We start from the raw sequence: 23,930 nt of genomic DNA, 5'->3' as shown, positions 1-23,930 counted from the left end.
AAGTGCCAGGCCGCAGGGAGCCACACGGGCCCATGAAGTGCCAGGGGGTGGGCAGGTCCAGTCCCTTGCCTGGGGAATGGTGTATGTGGGAGCAACCAGGGCACACCTCCCCCAGCCAGTGCCACCCCCTCCAACACCCACTAACCAGCTACCTTTTCCCCTGTGCACCCCACGCCCCAACAACGCACTGTCCTGCCACTTTTGCCTCTGGGCAACCTCCACCTGGCAACCACCCCCAGCCAGCCACAGTCACTTTCACCCCTGCATCAACCTTGGGACTCCCTCCACACCCCGCACCTGCCATCTCCCTCCTGCTGACTACTCCCTTGTGCAAACCCCTCCCTGCCACCTTCACCCCCCTGCAACAACCCTGGGCACATACACCCCCCTACCTGCCAGCCCCTTGCAACAACCCCCTCCTGCCCACTTCTCCCTTGTGCCACTCCCTCCCTGCCTGCCACTGCACCCCCTGCAATGACCCCCTTTTGCCTCTGAGCAAGCTGTTCCCTGCCACTACACCCCTGCCCCCTCCACCTCTTGGCACATCCCTTAAATCAGAACTTTTTATAGGGAACCAGTTGTTAAGATTTTGACAGCTCATCACTGGCGATAGCCTGACTGCTACCGGTCAGTCGGGAATCAATTTGGACTGTCGAGCAGTTGCAAGGAGGGACTTACTTCCCAGACCAGAAAATTACCGTTCAGGATGTTGAAATGCCAGTAGTTATCCTTGGGGACCCAGTCCACCCCTTGCTCCCATGGCTCATGAAGCCATACACAGGCAGCCTGGACAGTAGAAAGGAGCAGTTCAACTACAGGCTGAGCAAGTGCAGAATAGTGGTAGAATGTGCCTTTGGACATTTAAAAGCTCGCTGGTGCTGTTTGCTGACTAGGTTAGACCTCAGTGCAACCAACATTCCCATAGTTATTGCTGCTTGCTGTGTGCTCCATAATATCTGTGAGAGTAAGGGAGAGATGTTTATGGCAGGGTGGGAGGCTGAGGTAAATCGTCTGGTGGCCGATTTTGAGCAGCCAGACACCAGGGTGATTAGAAGAGCACAGGTAGGTGTGCTGCGCATCAGAGAGGCTTTGAAAACCAGTTTCATGACTGGCCAGGCTATGGTGTGTCAGTTCTGTTTGTTTCTCCTTGCTGCAAACCCACCCCCTTTGTTGATTTTAATTCCCTGTAAACCAACCACCCTCCCCCCTTCGATCAGAGCTGGCAAAGGAAATAAAGTAACTATTGTTTTGAAACCATGCATTCTTTCTTTATTAGTTAAAAAAAAAGTGAGATAACTGACAAGGTAGCCTGGGTGTGGTGGGGTGCGGGAGGAGGGAAGGACAAGGCCACATTGCTCATTGTAGCCACACTACAAATCAAAACTGTTTGAATGACAGCCTCCTGTTGCTTGGGCCATCCCCTGGAGTGGAGTGGCTGGGTACCTGGAGCCTCCCCCCAGCATTCTTGGGCATCTGGGTGAGGAGGATATGGAACTTGGGGAGGAAGGCAAACAGTTATACAATGGGTGCAGCAGGGGTCTGTGCTCTTGTTGGCTTTCCTGCAGCTCCAACAGATGCTTCATCTTGTCTGTTTGCTCCCCCATTAGCCTCCTGCCTCTGCTCTTCACTCTCACTAAATACTTTCCTGGCCTCTGCCACTGAAAGCCTCCATGCATTAAGCTGTGCCCTATCAGTGCGGGAGGACTGCATTAGCTCGGAAAACATCATCTTGAGTGCGTTTTTTTCACCTTCTAATCTGCTATAAGCTCAGGGACAGAGATGAAAGGGGGAGTATAAAAATATTTGCACCTGGAGGGAGATAAAAAGGGTGAGTACAATTTAAGATGATACATTTCTGAGAACAAAGGGGAGACTCTTTCACAGTGAATCAAGCAATTCACAGCAGACAGCACATGCGCTTTAGGTACAAGGTTGCATTTTGTCTTTTATATTGAGCGCCTGCCGGTATGGTGACGCATCACACATGGCTGGGCAACAGAATTCGGTTTCCAGGCAGCCATGGTAAACCTTTTGGTTTGCAGCGTTGGCTTCTTACACCTTCATAACATGTGGGAATGGTTTCAGACTTCAGCGCCATCCTTTCCCATAGCAAGCAATGTCAGTTGGGTTTCACATTTAGAAGGAGGGGCTGCAGTTTTCGGGTGGATGTGCAGCACACACCTCCCCCACCCTACTGCGTGGCTATTCTCTGGGATGATCCCTTCATTCCTCCCCCCACCGCGTGGCTATTCTCAGGGACGATCCCTTTTAGCCAAGCGCAAACAACCCAGCATGAATGGGGTCCTTTTACTGTTCCCTTACAAAAATTCCCCTATTTCAACCAGGTGACCATGAATGATATCACTCTCATGAGGCTAACACAGAAAGATATAGAGCAAATGTTGCTTGAATGCTACCAAAACCCAGGACAATTCGCTGCCATGCTTTGTGCTGCAATGATTCCAGACTACTTGCTTTTAAACCCTGTACTGTAGTTGCAAATGTGTACTCAGCAGAACTGCCTTCTCCGGCTTCAGGGTCGGGGATTGCACCTTGGGAGGGTATTGGCTCCAGGGTGATGAAAAGGTCCTGGCTGCCGGGGAGAACAGATTCACTGCTTGCCTGCTGCTCATTCGCCTCCTCTTCCACCTCCTCTTCCTCATCCACAAAATCCTCCTCCCTGTTATTTGAGACTCCCCCCTTGCAGGTGTCCATGGACAGTGGTGTGGTAAAGGTAGGTTTCCCCCCCGCCCCAGAATGCCATGCAGCTGATCATAGAAACGGCATGTCTGGGCCTCTGACCCAGAGCGACTGTTTGCCTCCTTTGTCTTTTGGTAGGCTTGCCTGAGCTCCTTAACTTTCACGTGGCACTGCTGTGTGTCCCTGTTGTAGCCTCTCTCCACCATGCCCTGTGAGATTTTGGCACATATATTAGCATTTCTTCTTTTTGATCAGAGTTTGGCCTGCACAGATTATTCTCCCCATACAGCAATCAGAACCAGTGGCTCCAGCTCCTGAGCTGGAGCTAGTTTGCGATTCTGGGGGGACTATATGGTCACCTGTGCTGCTGAGCTTGCCACACTGACCAAACAGGAAATGAAATTCAAAATTTCCCAGGGCTTTTCCTGTGTACTTGGCTAGTGCATCGGAGTTGAAAGTGCTGTCCAGAGCGGTCACATTGGAGCACTTTGGGATAGCTCCTGGAGGCCAATACGGTCGAATTGCGTCTGCTCTACCACAAAGTCGACCCAGCAAGGTTGATTTTAGCGTTACTCCCCTAGCCGGGGAGGAGTCGATTTTAAGAGCCCTTTAGGTCAACGGAACGGGGTTGGTTGTATAGATGCATTCATTTTAAAAATCGACCTATCATGGCTAAATTTGACCTAACTCTGTAGTGTACACCAGGGCTTACTCTCCCTTCCCTTGAGAATCCTTGGGGGATAGTCTGTGCTCCCACAGACAGGGGAGGGGTCCTCCACCTTCTTGCATACCCTGCCTCTGCAGCAGCCTCCCTCATCTTAACCTAGCTCAAAATGCCTTTCCCTCCTACCCCCCACCCTCCCCACTTCTCCCCTGTGAGACAAGAGGGGAAAGTGTTATCTCCTAGACAGAGCAAACCTCTTGTTCCAAGGTGTTTTACTTTGAAGAGATGATCATTATGTGCTGATCATTCACCATTGTGTCTGGCCTGGCAGAGACATGACAATCCTGGTAATTTGTGGCAGATCCTCATACTTATAAGCTTTCTGTGACATAATTTCCTGACACAATTTCAAAAAATCATCCAAAATTCCAGTACAGACAGAATATCCCCAAGTCTCTGAATCCCCTCTCTTTCAGCTATATTTTTTTCAGACAGAGTGACCAGAACTGAACACATTATTCCAGGTGAGGGCATACCATTGATTCATATAATAGCATTTTAATAGTATCAGTTATATTTTCTATCCCATTCTTTATACATCCTAATAGTTTATTTGCTTTTTTGTCCATTGCTCTGCCCTAAGCAGAGGTTTTCATTATCTGTCCAAAAATGATGCCTAGGTTATTTTTTTCCTGAATGGTTAGTTCGGTCTGGTCTACACTATGAGGTTAGGTCGAATTTAGCCACATTAGGTCAATTTTATAAGCAATGCGGCTACACAACCAAACCCATTACGCTGACCTAAAGGGCTCTTAAAATCAGCTGCTGTACTCCTCCCTGACAAGGGGAGTAGCACTAAAATCAACCTTCCTGGGTCGAATTTGGGGTACTGTAGTTGCAACGCTATGCAATTCAATGGTATTGGCTTGTGGGAGCTACCCCAGAGCGCTCCAATGTGACCGCTCTGGACAGCGCTTTCAACTCCGATGCACTAGCCAGATACACAGGAAAAGCACAGGAACTTTTGATTTTAATTTTCTGTTTGGTCAGTGTGGAAAGCTCAGCAGAACAGATGACCATGAAGTCCCAGAATCGCAAATGAGCTCCAGCATGGAGCAAATGGGAGACATGGGATCTGATTGCTGTATGGGGAGAAGAGTCTGTGCAGGCAGAAATCTGATCCAGCAGAAGAAATACTAATATATATGCCAAAATTGCACAGGGCATGGTGGACAGAGGCTACATCAGGGACACACAACAGTGCCACGTGAAAATTAAGGTGCTCAGCAAGCCTACTAAAAAAAGACAGAGGCAAACGGTAGCTCCAGGTCAGAGGCCCAGACATGCCGCTTCTATAATCAGCTGCATGGCATTCTAGGGGGGAACCCTACCATTATCCCACCACTGTCTGTGGACACCTGCAAGGGGGGAGTCTCACACAACAGGGAGGAGGATTTTGTGGATGAGGAGGAGGAGGAGGATATTGCGCAGAAAGCAAGTGAAGAATCCTTTCTCCCCAGCAGCCAGAACTTTTTCCATCATCCTCCCAGAGCATATTGTTCCCACACCCTGAAGGTGGAGAAGGACCTCTGGTGAATGCACATTTGTAACTACACTACAGGGGTTAAAAGCAATTGTGTTTAATGTTTGATTTGCCCTGAAGAATTGGGATGCATTCGCGGCCAGTACAGCTACCGGAAAAGTCTGTTAATGTGTCTGGGATGGAGTGGGAATCCTCCATTAAGCCCTCCTGGAGGTACTCTGAAAGCCTTTGCAGAAGGTTTCTGGGGAGGGCTGCCTTATTTCATCCACCACAGTAGGAAATTTTACCATGCCAAGCCAGTAGCAAGTAGTCTGGAATCATTGCAGCACAAAGCACAGCAGCAAATGGTCCTGGATTTTAGTTACCTTCATGTAACATTTGGTCTTTATCTTTCTGTGTCAGCCTCAGGAGAGTGATATCATTCATGGTCACCTAGTTGAAATAGGGGAAGTTTTGTAAGGGAACAGTAATCCCTTCTGTTTGGTGATCCCCGGCACATTAGACCCCGGTCATGCTGGGCTGTTTGCGCTTGGCTAAAAGGGATCATCTCAGAGAATAGCCACATAGGGGTGGGGGTGTGCTGCACATCCACTCCGAAACCCACAGCCTCTCCTTCTAAATGGCAACCGCAGACCCTCCTTTTAAATGGCAAAATCAACTGGCATTGGTTGCTATGGGAAAGGAGGGTGCTGGAGTTTGAAACCATTCCCACATGTTATGAACGAAGAAGCCAACCCCGCACACCCTTTAGCTTACCATGGCTGCCTGGAAACCGAATTCTGTTGCCCCGCCGTGTGTGATGTGTCACCATAACGACAGCTGTTCAATATAAAAGACAAAATGCAACCTTGTACCTAAAACACATGTGCTGTCTGCTGTGAATTGCTTGATTCGCTGTGAAAGAGTCTCCCTTTTATTCTCAGAACTGTATCACCTTAAATTTTACTCTCCCTTTTTTCGCCCTGTGCAGCTGCAAATGTTTCTATGCTCCCCGTATCAACTCTGTCTCTGAGGTTATCGCAGATTAGAAGGTGGAAAAAACACACTCACGCTAACATGTTTTCAGAGCTCATGCAGTCCTCCTTACTGAAAAGGCACAGCTGACTGCATGGAGGCATTTGGTGGCAGAGGCCAGGAAAGCATACAGTGAGCGTGACTGAAACACGCAGGAGGAGATGCTGAGGCTAATGGGGGAGCAAACAGACATGATGAGGCATCTGGTGGAGCTGCAGGAAAAGCAACTAGTGTACAGACACCCACTGCATCCATTGTGTAAATGCCTACCCTCCTCGCCAAGTTCCATATCCTCCTCACCCAGACGCCCAAGAATGGGGGGGATGTGTGCGGGGGAGGCTGCTGGTAATAGCAGCAGGACAGTGGGGTGGGAGGAGGTATTGTTTCATGATTTCTGTGTGTATATAAAGTCTGCTGCAGTTTCCACGGTAAACATCTGATGAAGTGAGCTGTAGCTCACGAAAGCTCATGCTCAAATAAATTGGTTAGTCTCTAAGGTGCCACAAGTACTCCTTTTCTTAATGGGAATATTGGTTGCGTTGAGGTCTAACCTACTCAGCAAACAGTGCCAGCGCCCCTTTAAATGTCCAAAGCCACATTCTACCACCATTCTGCACTTGCTCAGCCTATAGTTGAACTGCTCTTTACTGCTGTCCAGGCTGCCAGTGTACGGCTTCATGAGCCATGGGAGCAAGGGGTAGGCTGGGTCCCTAAGGATAACTATTGGCATTTCAACATCCCCAAATGGTACATTTTCTTAGTCTGAGAAGGGAAAGTCCCTTCTTGCAGCTTTTCAAACAGCCTGGAGTTCTGAAAGATGCGAGCATCATGCATCTTTCCTGACCATCCCACGCTGATGTCAGTGAAATGGCCCTTGTAATCCACCAGTGCTTGCAATAGCATTGAGAAGTACACCTTGTGGCTTATGTACTCTTTGGCAAGGTGGTCTGGTGCCAAGATAGGGATATGCGCTCCGTTTAGCACCCCACCACAGTTAGGGAACCCCATTGCAGCAAAACCATCCACTATGACCTGCACATTTCCCAGAGTCTCCACCCTTGTTAGCAGAAGGTTATTGATTGCCTTGGCTACTTGGATCACAGCAGGCCCCATGGTAGATTTGCCCACTCCAAATTGATTCCCAGCTGACCGGTAGCAGTCAGGCTTTGCAAGCTTCAAGAGGGCTATTGCCACTCGCCTCTCAACTGTCAGGGCAGGTCTCATCTTGGTATTCCTGTGCTTCAGGGCGTGGGAAAGCAACTCTCAAAGTTCAAGGAAAGTGGCCTTATGCATGTGAAAGTTTCGCAGCCACTGGGAATCATCCCATACCTGCAACGCTATGCAGTCCCACCAGTCTGTGCTTGTTTGCCAGGCCCAGAATCAGAGTACCACTGTATCAACCTGCCCCAATGCCGCCATGATATCCCAATTGCCACATCCTGTGCTTTCAGGAACATGTGTCCATTTCCTACTCAAAAATGTCCTCGTGCTGGTGACTCCTAGCCAGGCTCTGCACATACTGCAGAATAATGCGTGAGGTGTTTAGAATGCTCACAAAAGCAGTGCGCAACTGAGTGGGCTCCATGCTTGCCATGATATGGCATCTGAATGGATAATCCAGGAAAAAAGGTGTGAAATGATTTTTTGCCATTGCTTTCAGGCAGGGAAGAAGGGGAGACAGATGACATGTACCCAAAAACAACCCGTGACAATGTTTGTGCCCCATCAGGCTTTGGGAGCTTAACCCAGAATTCCAATGGGCAGCAGGGACTGTGGGATAGCTACCCACAGTGCACCACTCTGAGTCGATGCTAGCCATGGTATTGAGGACACACTCCGCCAGACTAATGCGCTTAGTGGGGACATGCATTATCAACTGTATAAAATCGGTTACTAAAGATAGACTTCTATAAAAATCGACCTAATTTTGTAGCGTAAACATGCCCTTAGTTAATTTAAAACCCAGCAACATGGATGAGTTGTTCAAGGTATTCTTTCCAATGTGCTTCTTCATGATGTTGAAATTAATTGTTAACATGGTGCCCATTCACCCAGCTTGATTAGATCTGTCTGAAATTCTTCAGTCCACTCTCTAATCTTAACAAATCTTTTATGTCACCTGTAAGTGTTTCCACTTTACTCTTCACAGCCTCTACTAAATTCTTAATAAATACATTAAACAGCATGAGTCCTAATACAGACGCTTGGTCACTGTACTGTTAACTGTTGCCATTTTAAGAGTTATTCGTTTATTCTTACTGTGTGTTTTCTGTCTTTTAAACAGTTCCTGATTCATTACTGTACTTTACCTTTCTGCCCATAATTAATCACCACTGGCTCGTGAAATGCCAATGGGCTAAAATAGCCTTGTGAAAGGCCTTTATTTCTAGAAGAGATAATGCCTCTCCACCCTTCTAACGGACCCCATATTCCTGGCATGAAGATAACACAGATGTTCCCACATAGTCAATGAGACAGTCTTATTAGTATCCAAGTCATATCAATAGATTTTTTGGCCGTCACTGAAGTTTCAATAGTTATTCTGTCTCTCAGGGAGTATCAATCTTGATAGCACAGAGTTTGGATAGTTTCTTAAAAAAAAAAAAATCTTCCGGGATTTAAAAGTAACCACACTCCATAGACCACACGAGATACTATAGGTAGCTAAATATGTGGGTATGCTGTCTAGCCCTAGGCGCAAGTACTATGTATTAATAAAAATTCATGCTTATTTAAAAATGGCCAACTTTTATTATTAAACTATCCATTATCTGACATCTGTAGGCACTGAAACTGTTGGGGCTTTAAAAAAAAAAAAAGCACACAACTGCTATGAACTCTCCTAAGCTTGGAGATGATACAGTATAGGGAATATTATCTTGTTTGCCTTTTGCTCTCTGATGGCTCCAAAAATGATTGCTTTTGTAGTGAGATGTAGTATGGACTCTTTTCCAAATGGTGAAGATTACAGGATAATTCATTGCTAGGAGCATTAGCCATGGAAGATGTTTAAAACAATACAAGAAATGCTCCCAAGATATGCAGAAACCCTCTGGTCACAGGTGATAATCTATTAATAGGCTGTCAGCTTATGTACCCCATACAGTTGAGACAACACAACCTTTCCTGAAAGCAGCATTCAATTTTTATATCAGTTGATTGTTTAAAAGAAATAGTACTTTATAAAGATGGAAGATTTCTTGATTTTACATAGCCTATAAAGTATTTTGTGATGAGATTTGAGAAATTTTCAATAGCCAGAATGACCCAATATACCTGAAGGGTCCCTCTCCCAACTAAAATGTAAAAGGAAGCCCCCCACCCCACCCAATTCCCTATAGGTAATAGAGATCTAGTTGAACTTTCTGGTTTCTCATCAGGAAAGTTATGGCATACAATGTTGTAAATACTTGCTCAAAGTTCAAGTGATAGTCCTAAGAAATCTCCTGAGAACTCATAAGAGGAATATTCTTTTCTCAAGGAGATGAATAATAAGAAGAATTCAAATGGTTTCTTCTCCCTGATTTTTTCTAGTCGAAGGAGGACAAGACTGAGAGGAAGAAACCTATGATTAAGGATCCCTATACTTTGTTTTGTAACTGTAATGACAAATCCAAGGGGATACTCGGGTAAGCTGTCAGAATGATTTTAGTGACTCAAATTAGGGTTTGGTGGATTTCCAGAAGAAGAGTCTGGTTGAAATCTATTGCTCTGGGTGCTAATGTTTCTATAACTGCAGCAAAACTAGATTTCTCCAGGAAGAGGAGGAAGAAAAAGAGGAAGTGGAGATGGTGGCAATCCTTGATGTAAACAGAACAAAATGAGGCCACTAATGGAGATATATGTATCTTGCATTTAATATACTTTTTTTTTTGTTTAGTTGCAGTCTCCACAGACATTTTCCAGAGGAAAACCAGTTTGTTGCTGTTGAGGCTAAAAAGAGAGAGAGGAAAGGAGGGAGAATGTTGTGAGTTAGAGTTGTGAGTGGAGGTACTAAAACTTAAGTCTTGCTATTTAGCTGTTTGTCAAAGTGAGCTACACAGGAAACCCAGGTGTTTGGCCTGGTGCTGTAACAAAGAAGAAATTAGAAAGGCCAGACATTTTAAGGGTTTTGCATTATACATTTTCAGCAATGCATCAGATGAGCATTGGCATGTAAAACAGACAATAATGCCATACCGGTATCACTCCCTAAGACATATATAATTCATCTAAGGCTATTTAAGTGTTAAAGAGATTTCTTTTCTGGTCTTTGAAAGAAGCTATATTACTGTTCATTTATACTGTAAGTTTTGGGAAATGATATGTGGTTGCAAGTATCTAAGTGGAAAAGGAGAGTATTTTCTCAATTGGTCACAGGCCTGTATATAGCTAGTAGGGGAGTGATCTGAAAGAGGACATAGCTTTGATAGTACAGAGCACTCATTATCAGTTAGGACAGGGCACAGTCAGGCTCATTTGGGAGTATGCTGGGAGGACGAGTTGTGCTGTTGCATCTGTCTGGCATCCTCACTGGCACTACAAAAGGTAGAGGGATGCAGCACAGAATGCAAAGTTCTTAGCTTTGCTCAGAGCAAGTGCAATTACAGACCCAGTGATTATGTGACTACCTGTTCACTGTGGTGTGTTGAAGAGTTGCTGGGGGATTGCAGTGGCAGTGCCAATGTCAATATACTCTACTGTAGGCAAAGCCTTTGAGCCCTGATAGGTTCATCGTCTAAACACTTAAATCCTCAGTCTAAATGTATTGAATGAATGAGGAAATAAATGCACCTATTCTACAGAGAGGCTCAGAAAGAAGAAAGACCAGTTTGCAGTAAAAACTGAAACAAGCACACATAATACAGTCAGTAGGCTATCATTATAATTCTTTACCTTTTTCTCCCCAAACACTCAAAAAGATATATCTACCACAGCAATTTGAGTCCTAAAAGAAACAGAGAATAGTAGAAGCACCCAACCGTCTCACTGCTTCAATCGCTACCCAACTCGTTGTCCCAAGATAACACTTTAATGAATAATGTATACTGCATACATTCCATATCACACTTGGGAGACAGACAGTTTAAATAGGATAAAGAGTTGTTGTCATGGCTAAGATAATTAGAATGGATTTAAAGTACTGGAGTAGCCTGTTCAAGTTTTAAAATTTACAAGTTGTGCTTTGGGGATTCTTTAACCTCTGGATCTTTCAGGGATGTTAGATTGGTGCAGGGGAAAGGACCTGGGGTATATGCTTCCAATTTTTCAGAAGTGGTAGTTTTGTATTTGATCTAACCTAGGTAATGTACACTGAATATTCCAGTAATGGACACATTACGGAGGTGGGGAACAATACTGAAACTCTGAAACAGTGAAGAATGTTGCAATCCAAACAAACAAATCCCTGCCATGATTCAGTGTCGATAGTGATATTCTAAAAAGTGGAATTCAACACATTGCTAGAGCAGGAGAGGAAAGCTATTCAAAATCAGAGTGAAAGGAAAGGTTAGTGGAGAAAACAGTGGTAGTTATTTAGAGTTGGAAGCACAGAGACAGTGAAGAAGAGGAGAACAATGGTGTAAAATAGGTAAGAAACAGGAATCAATAACAGTGTGTAAAATATGCATCTAATCTCCAGCCTGAGATCCATGAATTAAATAAAATTAACAAAGTGCAAAATTATGGAGCATAATAGACAGTACAGACCCTTCAGGATTCAAAAGTGGCCCTTGTAGTCATGGTTACCATATGTCCCAGCTTCTTTAGCATGGGGAGACAACATGGCACCTTGGTCTCTCCTGTTCTCTGCCTGTAGTTTAGTCTCCCAAGGACTGAAATGCTTTCGTCTAACTATAGTCTTTGGATTAATATAGGGGTATCTGGATGAACTTTGGCAATCTGTGTATACAGGTTAGATAAGATGACTGATGGTCCCTTCTGGCCTTAAACGCTTTGAAACTATCCGTGTGATGGATGGGGATTAGGACCCAGAAGAGCCCCCTCAGCAGCCCAAAAGAAGAAAGCAGGACAAATGCACCCAATTTTCCAAAGCACAAATAAAGACAGTAGGCTTCTAAGAAGGAAACTGCTGCTGACTGTAGAAAAACAACTTTGAACCTTGTGAAAAAGAGTTCCCAACATATGTACTTTCATGGTTTATTTTGTGTTCTGAAGCTTGTTTAGAATTAGCATCCTAAGAACTGCAGGCCTTTATGAAAAGATTTTACTTTGTGTTAGGCCTACTCTATTTTAGAGACCTGTTTCCCCAAACAGGCTTTTGTCTTGTGCCAGAAACGGGTTTCTTTTCTGTGAGAACAACTGTGGAACTGGACTTGTTTACACACAACCACAATTCTACTGAAAGTTCCAATGTTAACACAAACTGTGCAAGTTCACTTTTCAATTTCCATGGTCACCAGAGCCTCTGAATTAGAAGTCAGTAATCTGCAGTTTTCTCCCATTTCCTACTCTATTCAAAAATAAAAATGGTGTTTAACATTAGTTAAGTTTCCTCTCATCAATCAAAATAAACCCTAAAAATTAGGAAACATAAAATTAAAGGACTAAAAAGGATTAAAAGTTTGCATAGTAAAGCACTCAAGTTAAGAAATGAATGAATGTTGTCCATGCAACCCGGATTCATCCCTCTTGTGCATATGATACAACCTTTAATTACATGCAGAAGTGATTAACTGTGAAAAGTTTAGCGTAAATGACCTTCCAGGCATCACATAGGAGCTCAGTGGTAGAAGCAGAGATAGAATCCAAGTCTCCAGGGTGTCAGTAATTGAAAACTGTATCATGATGGATACACATGGGGGGCTGAATTGTATGGGCAACATTAATTCTGGCATTTCTCAACTTGTGAGTACTTTACTTTGCAACCTTTTAATCCTTTCCTTTGAATTTCCTAATTTAGTTTATTGATGATAGCAAATCTTAACATTAAAAGAAGTTTGTGAATATCCTTAGTTTTTTAAATAGAAAACATTTTATATACATATAAGTAACTGTCGTAAAATTATTTAGTACAATGTTTTATACAGCATTTGTAAACTGAAGCTGTATTGTTCATAGAAAATCAACATATGTAAATATGTCATTGTCAACATGAATTTAATACATCTCCCTGTATTTTGGGTGAAGTTAATGCCATGCAAAAATAATATTTGAAATATACAGGTTTCACCGTATGGGGGGGAATTACTTTTTTTTAAAAATGTCTAATGGAAAACTAAGTAGGGGCTCATAGTTGCAATTTTCCACTTTTTTTTAAAAAAGCAAAAATTCAGAAAGCCTCAGTCCCCAATTTGTACGAATCAAATAAACAACATGCGTGAAAATGAACTGGAATTTGTCTCTTATTGTCATGGTAATCCTATCTGAGGAAAGTAACAAAAATTATCCTTTGAAAGAAACAGTGTAATTTACCCCAGTACAAACCCAAAAGGACCTCAGCTGGGCTTATCATAACCCAGTCTGCTTTCATTGAAGCTCCTCCTGGGATCCTTCTTCGTTACAATGTTCTGGTCATCTGAGGTACATCAGTTATCAAAGGCAGGCATTGCCATGACAACTGTGGCTACTGTAACTGTCCCCAAGTATGCAAATGAACTGTAAGGAGTGGGTAATGAGGGGCCAATTATCTCTGATGTCACAATGTTACTGCTCATACAGCAGAAGGGGGCAGCAAATATGCACTGTGCCGAGTGGGGAAGAGTCAAGTTTCCCAAATTTCTCAAAAAGACCGACAACATAAAAACACACAATTTACATTGGAGGCGCTCTCCCTCTCTCACTCACAAAGTGGCTGAAATTTGGTTCAAATTCCCCCAGTGCATTTTTAACAACAACAACAACAACAACAAAAAAGGACTCGGGGCTGGGGGTGGGGGGGAGTGAGACACGGAGGTACAGATCCATGAAAAACAGAAGATTCTGATGCCACCTTAACTATGGTCTTGCTATTTATATTCATGAGACTCTTAACTGAAAGATGGTAAGATTTTATGGAACCAATTTTTTGTTACTTCATAAGAACATGGCTCAAAGCCAATGCTAAGGACTATGTGAAAGGAGTTTGACTATATACATTTCAAACTCCCAGTGGATAGTATTCCTTAATGCAAAACCATTTTACTAAAGCTGACCAATCAGACAGCTTCCGCCCAGAGTAGAACCAGGTATCTTTCACCTCCAGAAAAGGGATTAGCCCTTCCAGGCCATCTATGTCATCATTAAGACACATTTGGAACCTACATCTGTTGCCCTGAATCACCAGCTGAATCTAAATACTGTACATTTGCCCTGCCCTATTTCTGAAGCTTCAAAAGCTGAAGTACTCATTAGACCCTAATGTATCTGCTTTGACACTAAGGGCTCATACACCAAGTGATTACACAGCACTGTATAAAAGATATTCTAGGATGTGTAACAAAGGTGCCATCATGAAAGTCAGCACTGCAGTATTCTGCAAGTAGGTTATGACAGAGTTTACTGCCCACAATGCTAAACAAAGTCTTAGAATTCCCATTTGTGCTTTAAAATGTGTTAAGGTTAAAGCACAACACAAAAATATTTTGATACTATGAATATTTTATGTGTATTATATAATGCCCATCTGAAACACAGACAGACCATACCAAACCAAAAGTCTGTCATAATAAATACTCTACCATACAAGCCTCACTGACAAAGTCATTCCATGTGAACAGGTTTCCCCAAACTAGCTAATCACTGTCCCTGTCAGACAATAACTCATATCTCCCTGCTGACAAGAGAAATTAAGAACACTACAGATGCTTCCTGTCACAGAGTCTTATCTTTTCCCACTTTTTTGTTCCTGTCATTTTGTTTTTCCCCAAAGTGCAGACAGCAGCTCTCAGCATCTTTCCTCCTCAACTTCCTTTTCACTCAAGCTACCAAAAAATGTTTTTGTCACAGCAGGGACTAGATCCACTCACTATAACTGCTAGTTTGGGGAAGAGCTAATGGACATCTGCATCCTTTGTGATAAACCTCCAAGTCTTGGTAAGAGACACTAAACAGACAAACATGTAGTAAGGCTGCAAAACAGCTGAATCAAGATATCATTTTGCACCAATAGTTCTGCTTTACAGGAATGCTCAGTTTACAGCACTGGGTGCTTCAGCATATTGGAAGATAAACATTTCCCTGAAGGTCTGTGCATGGCTATTGTTTTCTGAAGCAAAGAAAACATATGTCCAAATGATGGTCTCTAACCAGGATGATATTTTAGGCACAATGTTTGTGGCTTACTAAACAAAATATTGTGCCATTTTCTCCATTGGCATATTGCCTTAGCAAATATCTATGAACAATTACCAGATTTAATTGAAAAACACTTTAATAAGGCAATGATGACCTCCGAATGGAGCCTTTTCTGGCTATTAATAAATAGCTGGAGAAGTTGAGGACCTTAGCCACAGCCATGTATTCTTAACCCAGCAAGTAATTACCACCCAGGAAATGCCCAACCTGACACTAATTACTGCTGTAACAAACCATGAACATATAAGAACAGGAAAATAAAAAGCAATTACCTTTGGACATGCTGAAAAATCAAATGATTAACTGCAAGTTGCCATGGATACAGTGTTCTGTGGATAGAACTGGTCTTTTCCTGACAACCATTAGGAAAGCCTCTCAGGCTTCATCTACAACATTCCATTGGGTTTGCTATCATTATTAGTTAACTGCAGACTGTGTGGTTGGGACAACACAAAATAAATAACACTGTCTCTGTCCCATTGGATATTGATACTAAATTTGTACAGCCATTAGAAATCGAATGGAGTACATTTACTGCATGAGAACTCTACTCTGCCTGGAAGGCACTGGCCTGCCTTGGGGGTGATGTGCAGCCAGAGGGTTTCCAGCAGGCCCTGTGAAAAGCCCTGAGCTGTGCGTGGGAAGGGCAGTTGTGCAGCAAGTGCTCCCATCGTCAGCTGGCCAGTTCTGCTAACCAGTGCTGAAAGGGTATCAAGACCACGGTCCTTTAGGGTGGGCTAGTGACACTGAAGAGCACAAAGATTTATTGTGAACACCCCCTGTGTGGGAATATAGGAGTGGGGAAAGGGTGGATCTTTGCACCTTTTTCCCCTGAGTACACATGGAGCAGTCAGTCACAGATTGGTGATAAACTAAGACAGTGGTTTTCAACCTGGGGTCCGCATACTATGTCTAAGATTTCCAAAAGGGTCCACACCTCCATTTGAAAATGTTTAGGGGGCCACAAATGAAAAAAGGTTGAAAGCCACCGAACTAGGAAGTAACCCAGTAAGATGTAAGGTAAGACAATACACTAGCACACAGCTGCTCAGGGCTATTCGTTACTGTGTTGGGGGACGGAGAGTGGAAGAGAATGAAGGCTTTTTTTTTTTTAAAATGACTTCTATGAGCTTTTTTGCAATGGCCATCGGCAACTTCTTTCTAATGGGTTTATTAATACAGATTTCTATGGTTGCAAAGGTCCTCAAGGATACTGCTGTCATGGAGTTTTCTTGGTAGTAAAAAAGTTGTCTTCCATTCTCCTGAATTAGCCATGATTAGTATGAGCAGAATTCTAGACAAAATTAGGTGGCAAGGACACGGAAACCAAATGAGATGCACAAAATTATAAAACAATGGCAATAACTATTTCAAATATTTATTAACAGGAACAGATTGCAAAGTCAGTTTCTCAGATGGGATCAGTGAAAGTTTTTCCATTTCCCTCACTCCTGGATTGCTAGAAGGGACAGAAAAAGGAGATCACCTGGTATGCAAAACCGTTTGATAGAGAAGTTTCAAAAGGTTTGAACGTCTAAAATTCTACCAGTCCACTGCAGAAGATGTACTTGTGAGAATTCTGGGGTCTAGGGAAGATGCTGAGAGTTGTAAAGCCAAAATACAAGTCTAATACATATGAAACATTCCAAAGGAGATATTTACTGAAGGAATTTGCTTTTTGAAACACAGAGCAGGAATGATATCTTGTTTATGTTTCCAGTACTGTCCTGGAACCTTAAAATTCTACCGGATCATGCAGGAAGGTAGTGCTTTGTTTTCGCTTTATTAAATAGAAAGTGTTAATGGAATTCTTTCTACAGTGCTGGAAATCCCTTGTAGGACAGAGGAAGTTTTATGGCTCAAGAACCTACATACACATCCAAAGCCCTGATCCTGCTAACACTTATGCTGGTGCTCACCTTTACTATCATAAGTGGTCCCATTGATTTCATTGGTACTTCTGACGGTAGTAAAATCAAGCATGTGCTGAAGTGTTTGCAGGATCGGGGCCCGATGTTGCAACTTTTATGAAGAGTGCATCTGCTTCCAGGCAAACTTCACATAACCTGTCTACATCAGAATGCTTCATATCAAACACTGAAATCACATTCATCTAAATCCTGGCATTATATTTCTATTGCATTTTTAATATGTCTTATTTTATTGTACAAGATCTGGCATTTACTGTCCTAACAGAAAGTCAAAGTACAATAAAGGAAGTTGAGTGCAGTTATTTCTGGTGAATTGGCAAGACAATCTGGCAAGACAACAGTTTAGATTACCAAGTGATTCACATATTAACCTGCCAGAGAAGAGGAGAAAAACAATGACTGATTATATTCTGGTCAATTCCACCTTCACAGTATATCCGAGACATTCCTCTCATGAAAGTTCAATGCAAACTCTTTCCAAATAATTAATTATTACAAAACAATTTCTCAGACGTTTTATTCACAAAAGGGCATACTTCCTGTTTGAGATTTATATCCCTCCCTGATACGCACATTGTGCCGCTTTAAGTTATAACCTTCAGCAGATCAGATAAATGTATGTCTAAAAGGGATTGTGTTGTCTGACACCCAGTAGGACCTCAATATTTGAAGAGAAGAATGTTTAAGCAGTGATTAAGTGACAGCATGTGTAGAACTTGATGAAACAATTATACCAGGAATATTTTTAGTATGTTCATGACATTTTAATAAAATCATGTAACAATTATCTCTCTCTTTCATCATAAATTGCTACTTATTTGAAATAATTTAAGTGAATAATACTTAACTGCAGCTTTTCACACTTGTGAAACACAAAAGGGGCTAGATATGTACTGTCCAGAAAAATCAAACAATTACAAAACTCCATGTATTGCCCCACTGTAATATCAATTCATATCTTTTTACATTGATTTTGCATCATTTAAGGTCATTAAGGAAAAATGTTGTCCCTTACCTGTCAATTCCTCTTGTCTGAAAGAGCCAGCATGCAGGTCTCAATTCAGCAAAAGTACACACTTAAAGTCAGGCAGAAATGACTTCAGTGGGATTATTAACATGCTTAAATTTAAACACATGCTTTGCTGACTCAGGCCCTTGCTGCCTCTGGTCCAATTAGCAGATGAGACTAGAATAATAGAAGATTAGGGTTGGAAGGGACCTCAGGAGATCATCTAGTCCAATCCCCTGCTCAAAGCAGGACCAACACCAACTAAATCATCCCAGCCAAGGCTTTGTCAAGCCGGGCCTTAAAAACCTGTAAGGATTGAGATTCCACCACCTCCCTAGGTAACCCATTCCAGTGCTTCACCACGCTCCTAGTGAAATTCTGAGATTCTGAGGTTATGCCCCCTCACACAGAAGGAAGTTCATTTGAATATAATTTGATTATTAGAGCAAGATGTGCTAAGATTTTCTAGGCATTTACAGGCTCAGACCTAGAACTAAAATAGCACAACCAATAAGTTCTCACTTAAAATCAAGTTTAATGTAAAAAGCTTTAAAAATAAAACCAAAAGGAGATGTTTTTGTGGTTCAAAGTTCTAACCAAATTATTGTTATTTTAAAATGTTTCTAGTTTTAATCAATCTTCATCATGGACTGGTGCCTGATGGTATTTAAAACAAAATATTTTCAATGAGTGCAGATATTTATGCTTGAAAATAGCTAATGAGCAGGTGCGGCAGATGTTCCAGTTTTCATAAGTTTTTTTTTATAATTGCCCAGCTCAGGAGTACAGCACATGCAATGTATATAACTATGCCTTTTAATATCAACTTAAAACATATTGCATTTGCAACAGGATAAACAGCAGATAGAGAGCTGTAATGAGGGTAGTAAAGGACCTGGAAAAGGATGTAGTTAAGTAAAAATTCAGGACCCAGTTTGGTAGCCTTACTCACATTGTGTAGAAGCCTACAGATAGCCACATTGAAGCCACACATTAGGAATGAGCCTGGCAGAAGAGGTCCCTCCAATAAGCAATAAAAAGATTTGCCTTTACAAATGTAAAGAATTACACTATATTTTTTACTCCTTGGCAGAGCTGTTCCTTGTGGTTTATAGGGATGAAACAGAATTAGAGGACTGCATTGCTAGGAAACCATCTGAATTATTATTTATACAGCACCATAAATATGACTCTCATATTAGAGACAAATAATAAAATATGGCCCTTCCCTAAAAAGCTTATGCTCTGTAGACCCACTCAATAGAACACTTTAAGTATATGCTTTAATCAATCAGGGCCTAATTTTATATATGATCCATTGAAGGTTGGTAACCATGGGGAGAGAAGAAAGGACAAGAGTTACAGCAGTAAAATCAACCAGCTGCTCTAGTTAGTAAGGCACATTTCTAAGCATTTTGAATTTCTTTTTAAAAAAAAGATTTTATAAAGATTCTTATAAAGATGAAGGTTTATAGTCCACTTGGAAGGACCTAGTGCGTTTTAAGCAGAGACTTTAAGGTGGAGTGTGAGAGGTCTGGTATACAGGATCGGGTCAGGGAGCTGTAAGCATGGTGGGCTGCACAGAATGCAGCACAAGGACAGAATGGATGGATGAAGAATATGACCACAGATAAATGTATCTCTGAAAAATGATATAAAGATTCCATGTACAGTTATTTAGTTTCAGCCTTTATGGGGATATTTTTCCATGACTTGTACCTCCCATATTTTGGTGAAACATGTTGCAAGAGAAAGTAAAACCTTCCCCCTAACCCAGATACTTTGCACTCAAGCAACTGGCTGCCAGAAGGGGGCATGAATCAATTCTTTGTGCTTTCTACATTGGATCATAAAACATTTCTATTTAGTGAGATCAAAATTTAATATGGGGGTTGGCAGCGAACACAGAATTTTTTCCAGGCTTTCCAAACAGATTTCTCATTTGTATAACAAGTTACTTAAAACAAGCATCCTAACTCTAGCTCTTTTCATCCACAGATCTGAAAGTGTTTTACACTGGAGATCAGTATCATCATCTCCATTTTATAGATGGGGAGACGGAGCCACAGAGCAGTGAAGTGACTTGTTCAAGGTGACCCAGCAGACTAGTGGCAGAACTTGGAACAGAATTCAGGTCTTCCAGGGCCCAGTCTATGCCCTAGTCATGAGGCCACACTGTCCACAGAATATCGTATCATTGCTGGCCCGGCTTTAGGGTTTTTTTCAGATGCCAACAATATTTTGGAATGGTACCAACAAATTCAGTGCTTATCCTCTAGTGTACTTTCCAAGCATTATTAACTGCATTTTATTTTTATTGCGAAATGTTTTATTAAAACAACAACAACAAATCAGTGGGATGTTTGCCCAGAATACAAAAAGGAACTCAACCCTCACAGTAGATTAGGGTTTTTTATAAATCAAACCAAGCCTAATTTTTCCTTACATTTCTCTGTTGACATAAATATTGTGTTGGAAATTTTGGATACGGATATGATGCAGCTGTTCAAATGCTAAAAAACATCATTCATAACTACATCTTCTTTGTTAATGTGCTGTTTAAAACCATTTTCAGAAAACTTTCCCGCAATGTACAATGCTCCAGCTCCCAATGCTAAAGATATAGACTCAGAAAAAACACAGCATGAATATCTCTGTATTCAGTTTCCAGCTGATGTTAGCTGAAAAGAGTGTTTAAAGCTCAGAGTCCACAAAAAGGCAAGGTCAGATACAGTCAAGGGAAAAAAGAAAATCTAGGTTTGAACCAGAGTGCATGAAAAGAAAAAAAAAAGTCCTTCGATAGCAAGAGTTGGAAAGAAAGTACATCTGCTTAAGAGAACCAACTTGTTGTCAGGCTATTAGTGCACCAAGACATTCTACCCCAGCAAAACCTATGCTCTTTTCAAAGAATGAGCGCAAGAGACCAATTACCTCCATCCAAAATAGGGTCTTCAATCACACACTACTGCATATGTGTAATATTCACTATCTTATGCAAACCCAAGAAAACAGAAAACACAAGTGACAATGTATGTATGTGTGTTAGGTGTTGTATGTCTACAAATTAGGGCTCTTGATTAATCACAGTTAACTCATGTGATTAACTCAAAAAAATTAATTGTGATTAAAAAAGTTAATTGCGATTAATTGCACTGTTAAACAATAGAACACCAATTGAAATTTATTAAATATTTTGGATGCTTTCCTACGTTTTCAAGAATATTGATTTCTATTAAAACACAAAATACAAAGTGTACAGTGCTCACTTTATGTTATTACAACTATTTGCACTGTAAAAATGATAAAAGAAAAAGTATTTTTCAGTTCACCTCATACAAGTACTGTAGTGCAATCTCTTTATCGTGAAAGTGCACTTTACAAATGTAGATTTTTTTTTCTTACATAACTGCACTCAAAACCAAAACAATGTAAAACTTCAGAGCCTACAAGTCCACTCAGTCCTACTTCTTGTTCAGCCAATGGCTAAGACAAAAAAGTTTGTTTATATTTACGGGAGGTATTGCTGCCTGCTTCTTATTTACAATGTCACCTGAAAGTGAGAACATGTGTTCGCATGGCATTGCAAGGTATTTACATGCCAGATATGCTAAACATCTATATGCCCCTTCATGCTTTGGCCACCATTCCAAAAGACATGATTCCATGCTGATGATGCTCATTAAAAAAAAAAAAAAAAGCGTTAATTAAATTTGTGACTGAACTCCTTGAGGGAAATTGTACGTCTCCTGCTCTGTTTCACCTGCATTCTGCCATATATTTCATGTTATAGCAGTCTCCGATGATAAAGCAGATTTGACAAAATGCAAAGAAGGTACCAATGTGAGGCTTCTAAAAAATAGCTACAGCACTTGACCCAAGGTTTAAGAATCTGAAGTGCTGTCCAAAATCTGAGAGGGAACCTGAGCCACCAAAAAAGAAAATCAACCTTCTGCTGGTGGCATGTTGGTCTCATTGCTTTGGATTGTTATTGAGCAGAACCCGTCATCAGCATAGACGCATGTCCTCTGGAATGGTGGTTGAAGCATGAAGGGACATATGAATCTTAAATCGCATCTGGCATGTAAATATCTTGCAACGCCTGCTACAACAGTGCCATGAAAACACCTGTTCTCATTTTCAGGTGACATTGTAAACAAGAAGCGGGCAACATTATCTCCTTTCAATTGTAACCAAACTTGCTTGTCTGAGCGATTGGCTGAAGAAGGACTGAGTGGACTTGTAGGCTCTAAAGTTTTACGTCGTTTTATTTTTAATGCAGTTTTTTTTTGTACATAATTCTACATTTGTAAGTTCAACTTTCATGATAAAGAGATTTCACTATAGTACTTGTATTAGGTGAATTGAAAAAAATACTATTTCTTTTTTTTACAGCGCAAATATTTGTAATAATAAATATATAAAGTGAGCACTGTACAATTTGTATTCTGTGTTGTAATTGAAATCAATATATTTGAAAATGTAGAAAACATCCAAAAATATTGAAAGAAATGGTATTCTATTTTTGTCTAGCAGCACGATTGATCATGATTAATTTTTTTAATCACTTGACAGCCCTACAACAAATATTTGTAAATTAAGTGTACTTCACTGGTCAGCGTGTGCTAGGTGCCCTCCTTCACTCCCCGTCCCCAATCCACAGAGGATAAAGGTCATTTACAGCTCTCTCCTTGAGACCCTGGTTCTTCAGTTCAAGTTTTAGAGATTCATGCTTTCAGCTCTGAAAGTCCTAGGTTCAATCCTCGTGTCAAGATAGCTTTCACAAATACCAAGGATTAAGAGGAGAAAGGAATTCTTTAGCTCAGTGAAGGGGCTGTAACTAGGAATAACAGGATGTGTGGATTTAAAAATGTCTGGAATTCTTTCCCCCAACTAATGTGGTAAAAGTCTGATTGCTCAGCATATTTAAAACTGAACTAGAATAGCAAAAGTATAATAGGAAGCCATCCCACACCACCTAATAGGTCTCACATCATCTCTCCATTCTATAATTCAGCCTTGAATATATATCTATTCCTAACCTCAGGTGTCCATTACCTTGGCATCTAAATGCTGTCATGCATGATGCCTCAGCCACCTCCATTGGAGAGCTTCAGGATATCTCCTTCCCTATAGGATTTCTTTGAGCAAGGCACAGGCCACAGCAGGTTTAACAGTAGCTAATGGTTCCAGGGAGGCATTGACTATTGCAGTCAATAAAGAACATTAATAAAGAACATCAGGCCAGTGATCACACAGCCGCTTAGGTCCATGCCATAAGTGGCTGACGCTTCTCCCAAGCTCCAGCTGTGAAAATGGATGCAACTCAACTGCTTTAGCAAGGTTTTCACAGCACCAGAGAGACTGCACTGAAGCTGATCAGTCTTACACATGACCATTCCTAGCAATGATAAACACTCAGCTCTGGAACCTGCTGAAGGCAGTCCCAGTTAACCATACTGCATGCATCCTGGAGCAAGTCCACTAGGCGATTTGTTGCTTTAGCGGCTTTTTCACGGGTGACGTCTGTAACCCAGACCTCAGTGAAATTGTATGCGTTTGTGACAGTGTACAGCAGGAGCTTTAGCCAATTACAGTAATCTACAATCAATAGCTTCTTTGGTTGATGCTTCGTGAATGGTAAAGGGTTAATTTAGTTTCTATAGCAGTTAGGACAAATGTACACACACTTTCTAATGGACTGCAACGTTTGACTACTAACCCCAGGATCCGAGTTTCACAAATGGATAAAAGACTATGCATTACATCATGAAACACCTACAATTTCCCCCTGGTGAG

The 23,930-nt window shown here is 41.7% G+C and overlaps 1 protein-coding gene across 10 annotated transcripts in view; it reads right to left on the bottom strand.

Moving 5' to 3' along the window:
- The window catches only part of IQSEC1 (IQ motif and Sec7 domain ArfGEF 1), a 718,643-nt gene that overhangs the window by 600,279 nt on the left and 94,434 nt on the right, over nucleotides 1-23,930 (bottom strand). The window lies entirely within an intron of this gene.

This window comes from Lepidochelys kempii, chromosome 7 (genome assembly GCF_965140265.1).
Source record: "Lepidochelys kempii isolate rLepKem1 chromosome 7, rLepKem1.hap2, whole genome shotgun sequence".
In the NCBI taxonomy this organism is placed as follows: Eukaryota; Metazoa; Chordata; order Testudines; family Cheloniidae; genus Lepidochelys; species Lepidochelys kempii.
Note: the sequence above shows the minus strand (reverse complement) of the source record. Positions and strands in the feature narration are given on the sequence as shown.